Source organism: Nicotiana attenuata, chromosome 3, assembly GCF_001879085.1.
Source record: "Nicotiana attenuata strain UT chromosome 3, NIATTr2, whole genome shotgun sequence".
In the NCBI taxonomy this organism is placed as follows: Eukaryota; Viridiplantae; Streptophyta; class Magnoliopsida; order Solanales; family Solanaceae; genus Nicotiana; species Nicotiana attenuata.
This window is the reverse complement of record NC_031991.1, coordinates 50,939,717-50,946,555: the sequence shown is the minus strand read 5'-3', so window position 1 is coordinate 50,946,555 and position 6,839 is coordinate 50,939,717.

Below are 6,839 nucleotides of genomic sequence, written 5' to 3'. Positions count from 1 at the left end.
GTCCTTGAGCGATTGTAGTGACATTTGAATCTGGTCCCACTTGTACCTTAATATTTTTGATAGCTGCATCATGTGCATCCACCCTTTCATTTATCTTAGCATTGGACCCAATAACCTGCTGCATCATTGCTTCAAGCCTTGCAAACCCGTCTTCCTGTCTTCCACCCTGCTGTTGCTGAGGTGGGTGGTACCCTCGCTGCTGATTGTTGTACCCTTGTGGTCTAGGATACGGTGCCATGTTGTTGGGGGGTCTCATGCCTCCCATGTTTCCGGCGTTATACTGTGGCTGCGGTGGCCTGTACTGCTGCTGAGTCTGCTGACCCCAGTTCTGATTACCTTGCCTCTGACCCCCATAGTTAGCCACATAGTTCATATCTTCAGGGTGCTGGTGATGATGATCATGCTCTGTATTCCAAGGATTACCAATTGGCTGGCTAATGCAAGATGTGCACAAGCCCCCATTGGTAGTGTCTACTATATGAACCTATTGCTTCTGCCCCGATTCCTCCACCTTTTTGGTGAGGATGCTTATTTGCGTCAAAAGAGTCGCCATGTTTTCATCCATTGTATTAGAAGGATCAAGAGGCACTGAGTGCACCACTGGAGTGATAGGTGCATTCCTAGATGTCCAACCCGAATTCTGCGCCATCTTGTCGAGCAAATTCTGACCTTCTCTCCAAGTCTTGCTCAAGAATGCCCCACCAGCCGAGGCATCAACTATATTCTTCAAGCTGTCTGACAGTCCCATGTAAAACCGTTGTCCCAACATCTGTTCTGGAACACCATGGTGGGGACACATAACCAACATTCCTTTAAACCTGCCCCATGTCTCGTGTAGTGTCTCCATTGGTTTCTGTTTGAAGCTCACAATCTCATCAATTTGTTGAGCGGTCTTGTTGGGCGGATGGAACTTGTTGTGAAATTGCTTGACCAACTCATCCCAAGTTGCTATAGAGTTTATGGGAAGCGAGTTTAGCCAAACCTGAGCAGCTCCTGTAACCGAGAATGGGAACAATAATAGCCTAATTGCTTCCGGAGTCACGTTCGGTTGCCTTTGAGTTTTGCATATAGACAGGAAGTTCTTTAAGTGTTGCTGAGGATCTTCTGTTTGTGTCCCAAAAAAGAGTCCCTTGTTCTGCAACAAGTGTAGCATGTTATTTGTGATCTGGAACGATCAGCTTGTATTGCGGGCACAACAATGGCAGTGGCCAGATTGTCAGCTGTGGGTTGTGCCCAGTCATAAAGTGCACCCTCAGGCACAGGAGGTGCCAATTGCTCATTCCTGACGTTTCCGTTGGGGTCGTTTATGTCGCCCATGTCAATTTCGAGTTGGTGTGTTTGTTGGGATTGTTGAAGTCTTTTGTTTGCACGATTCAATGCCTGGAATGTCTTCTCGAAGTCTGAGAGTCCTTCAAGTAGTTCTCCAGTCCTCGTAGAATTTCTAGGCATGCACCTGTGTACCCAGATCAACAACCGTCAAATTTTCAATGAAAAAGTTGGTAGAGAGAAAACTGACTACAATAAGAATCTTTGTATTTCTGTCAATGGCAATTGATAATTCCGTTAACTCCCCGGCAACGGCGCCAAAATTTGATCACGCCCAATTATGCCTTATAAAATGGACTCTGCGGACGTTGCAAATATAACCCGAGTATTACGCCCAGGGTCGAATCCACAAAGAGTTAACCTATCAACCGCTATCTTCAGACCCACTAAGTCTTCAGAACCAGCTTCTCAAATATTCAAATTCTCAGTTGAGTGTTCTTTAACAACTAGCTTGCAAGTAACTAAATGGCTGTAACTAAATTAATAAGGTTGTAAACAATTATGAGAAAAAGCTAAGGCAATGATTTCCCCTATTGATGGAATCCCTTCTGTTTATGCTCATACAAATTTACCCACACATCTCTATCAATCATGAACGCTAATCTTACTACAAATCTCTCCCGAGTAATCACAGTAATCTACTATTGCACTCTTCCGAGATACACTAGCTTACTTTATTTAGCACAATTCACTTTAGATTGCACCCAAGGCTTCGTTATCCCTAACCCCACCTTTAAACCCGCAATCATAGATTCCTCTAATAATCTAGGAGTGGTGTTGTTCAACAATACCCTAAATATGCACTCTTTTCCAAGTTATGCACACTAAATAGGCACAGCTAATTGAGGATCCTGTCAATTAACTACAACGAACACGAAGTTGAACAAATAAAGATTAAACTAGCAATTTGTATTCACATAAACAAGAAGTTCATCACCCAATAGGTTCCATCAAAGCCTTAGACAAGGAATTTAGCTACTCATGGCTATGGGAAAATAAACTAAGATTGAATTCATCATAAAAATCAAAAGAAAAAAAGAAAGATGTTTAGAGTCTTTTCTTACAATGGTTTTCCTTGCTAAGAAACCTAAAAAATCAATACATGCCTCTCTTGGGCGAAGTCTAATGTTTTAAATAGGTTTTAGGTCTAAAAATCCCGTAATTGACACTTTGGTCCCTGAAGTTTCTGCGCCTGCCGCGGTTCTGCTGCGGTCGCGGTAGAACCGCGGCCAAACACCCTCGCGGATTCTCACATCTTCTGCAGCTGCATCCCACCGCGGTTCTGCCGCGCTCGCGGTGGAACCACGGTGGATCCAGTACTCTGAATTCCTCGGCCTGTTTTGCCTGGTTCACTTGGGAAATTTCACAGTTGGCCTCTTTTTCATCACTTTTAACTCCAAAACTGCTCCTTAGCCTTCCTTATACATATATCACCTACAAATGATGAAAAATACTAATGAGAGCATTTTGTCATCACTTTTAGCATTGAAACTACAAGAAGGTGATTATTTAAGGTGTGATTATAGTCAAATTCACCTATTATCAAGGCACTTGTTGACAAACTCAAAAATGACTTTGTGTTGTGGCTTCATTTCACTCTTATGCACAAACTTGGCCTCATTCACTTCTTTAACATCACAGAATCTCCTGGTGGTTGTAAGGGCAGATGGAAAAGAATCCAGACTTGGCCATCTCTGTCTGGTGTAATCATCATATCCCTCAGCAGGGATGTTTAGAATCTCACCCAGTTTTTCAGCATCAAATGTCACTTGAACTCCTTTGACTTTGCTTGTAACTCGGCCATCTTTGACTTCAGCATTTTCCATGAATTCAATAATTTCATTTCTGGCCAATCTCCCATCCATTTGAAGAACCATGTCCTTCCAGCCCTGAGCAGCTAAGGTGTCAACCAAACAAACCATTCCTGGTTCCACCAAATCTTTCAGCAATCTACCCTTCAAAATTTTCTTTTTGCCAAACATGGCAAGCTTGTATTGTTCACCATCAGATTCATTTTCTTCTTCACCACTCCACTCCTCATCTTTAGAAACTCTAACTTGTTTACTTTTTACAGCAGACCTTGTCCTCTTTGCCAATGAGGGTTCAGCAACCTCAGACACAGAGGAAGACTTCTTGGAAGAAGTCTTGGTCTTTTTGGGCTTGGGGGTCTGAACCTCCACTGTGGTAACTTTCTCCTGATGGACCTGTTCCATCTCCTCAACATCAACAGCTTCTGAGGATTCTGCAACCTTACATTTTCCTTTCTCCATCCTTTTCTTCTTACTTTCAGTCAAAGCTTGTTGTAGTTCTCTCTCACTCTGTTGCACCCTGCTTCTTGTTGCTCTTCCCTTTGGCAAGGAAGTTTCAGTAGTTGTTAGGGAGGAAGCCTTTCGTTTCTTGGAATATTTCTATGAGGGTTTTGGTGTGGGTGTTTTCCTTTTCTTTGGATCGTAACTAGCACCTACCTTTTTCCGAAGGTCTGCTAGGGTCTCTTCAACTGATGAACCAGGTTCATCTCCCTGTGAACTTAGATTAACTAGCCCCTTAGTAGCCTCCCCTAAAATGCTTCCCCCTGACTTCTTGCCACTTTCTTCAACATGTTCTTGTGCAACCCCACAAATAGAAGGTACAGATACTCCAGTAGTGGGTGAATGATCAACCACTCCTTTCCCTTTTCCCCTCACATTACCACATTCACCCTCTCTCTCTTTTTCTTTTTCAGATTTCTTTTTACCCCCACTCCTTCCTAACCCGGGTAGTTCTACATCCCTTTTAGGTCCAACAAACACAAACCTATTTTCTAAATTTTCAGTCAAAGAAGAACTTACCTTAGACGGGGATTTCTGAGCCTTATCAGTGTTAGAAGAATAAGGTCTTTCCCCCTCACTAACGGATTTGAAAGAATCAGACTCAGAGTTAGAATCAGAATCTTGCGTATGGCTTGCCTTTCATTTCTCATTCAATTTCTGTGAGAGAGCACCAGAAGCCACCATTTTTCGTGCAAGCATTTTTACTCTCCTTCGCCTGGGTTGGGGATTTGTGCTAGGTGGAGGAGGGGTAGATGAATCAGAGGAAGTAGGCTGTGGAGGAGTTCCAGGGTTTTCTTGTGGGTTCGACATTGTAGCTTATTGTAGGAGAAAATTGATGAGTTAAACCTTTGGAGAAGAAAGCAATTTGAGAGTGAAGAGAGTTTTTTTTTTACGGTTTTGAATTATGAGAATGGCAGGAAGTAATAATGAGTATTTAAAGAGAAAGACTCATTTAATGGATAACGGTATCTTTAGCAGTCAACTAGTGGTCTAATCAACCTGAAATTGCAGGTTGAACGAGCGGTTAAGCTTCCTTAGATTTTAGGCAATTTTTGTGGTTAGAATTCTAATGAGGACGGAACTGGTTCAAAAACAAATGGATAGAGTTTTCTAAGGTGTTCAACAACTGTAGGACTTCTGCTCATGATTTAAATATTTATATTTCTAATTGTGCAGAGTATAGAAAATATACCTTGCCATTCAGATGAACCAATACTGATGAACCAGGTTCTTCGTTTAGAATTTTCTTGACCATGCCTCAATTTACCAGAATAGAGAAAAATTTATAAGATAACAGTGAGTCATATTAACACATGTCACAGGAGTATACTATTTATAGTATGAAGCTGAGTAAAAATTAATCTAGATATTTACACAAGTTAAAATTTCCTAGCCAAAAAAAAAATTCTTTTTTTTTTTACGTTGTGCATTCTGAGCTGGTCCTATTAAGTGATCTTAATCATCCCTAATTCCGACCCGTTCCTTTCAAAGCTTTCTTTACTCAGTGCTTTAGTAAAGATGTCAGCAATTTGTTTATCAGTAGCACAGAACTCTATGGTAATCAATCCTTTCTCAGAGTTATCTCTTAAGAAGTGATGTCTAACATCTATGTGCTTAGTCCTATTATGATGAACTGGGTTCTTTGTCATACTTATAGCACTAGTGTTATCACAGAAGATAGGAATGCAACCAACTTCAATGCCAAAATCTAACAGTTGCTGTTTGATCCACAGCAATTGAGCACAACAAGAGGCAGCATCAACATATTCAGCCTCAGCAGTGGATAAGGCCACTGAATTCTGCTTTTTAGTGGCCCATGATACAAGGCATGAACCAAGAAAATGAGCCATACCTGAGGTGCTTTTCCTATCCACAAGGAAACCTGCATAGTCAGCATCAGCATACCCTACTAGATTGAAATTACTACCTTTAGGGTACCAAAGACAAAGATCAGTAGTGCCTTTCAAATATCTTAGTATCCTCTTGACAACAGTCAAGTGAGATTCCTTAGGATTTGCTTGAAAACGAGCACAAAGCCCTACACTGAAAACTATGTCAGGTCTGCTAGCAGTAAGATACAAAAGTGAACCAATCATACCCCTATACAACTCTGATCAACAGATGAACCAAGTTCATCTATGTCTAATTTAGTAGCTGTTGCAATAGGTGTGTCTATTTCTTTTGATTCATCCATTTTAAACTTTTTAATCAACTCTTTTGCATATTTCTGCTGATGGATCATGGTTCCATTTGGGTTTTGTTTGATCTGTAAGCCTAACAAAAATTTAAGCTCGCCTATCATACTCATTTCAAACTCACTCCACATTAATTTGGCAAAATCCTTACTCAGTTGGTCAGTGGTTGCCCCAAAAATTATGTCATCAATATATATTTGGACTACAAGAAGATCCTTACCTTTTTCCCTCAGGAATAGAGTACTGTCAATTTTACCTCTTTTGTAGCCATGTTCTAGCAGGAATTTGGACAGTCGTTCATACCATGCTCTAGGAGCCTGTTTGAGTCCATAGAGAGCCTTGTCTAATTTGTACACATGTTCCGGACAGTCCTTGCTCTCAAACCCTAGAGGTTGTTTGACAAACACTTCTTCTATTAGGTAACCATTCAGGAAGGCACTTTTGACATCCATCCGATGAAGAGTGAATTCCATGTGTGCTGCAAAGGCTATGAGGAGTATTATTGCCTCCAATCTTGCAACTGGAGCAAAGTTCTCATCATAATCAATGCCCTTCTCTTGGCTATAACCTTGGACCACCAGTTTGCCTTGTTTCTTGTAACTGTTCCATCTCCATCAAACTTGTTTCTAAAGACCCATTTTGTGCCAATTACTGATCTGTCCTTGGGTCTTGGAACCAGATGCAAAAATTGACTTCTTTCAAATTGATTGAGTTTATCTTGCATGGCATTTACCCAATCTACATCCTGCAAAGCCCCAGCAACATTTTTAGGTTCAATAAGAGATAGAAAAGCATCAAAAGCACACAGATTCTTTAATTGTGATCTAGTTTTAACTCCAGATGTTGGATCAGTGATTATGTTCTCAATGGGATGAGAACTTTGATATTTGTGAGGTTTCACAACCAACTGATTTCTGCTTGATGTTTCTACCATGTTCTGTTGCTGAGGAACAGGGTCATGAACAGGTTCCTTTAAGGGATTGGTTTCAGTTCTCTTTGTTCAGTTCCC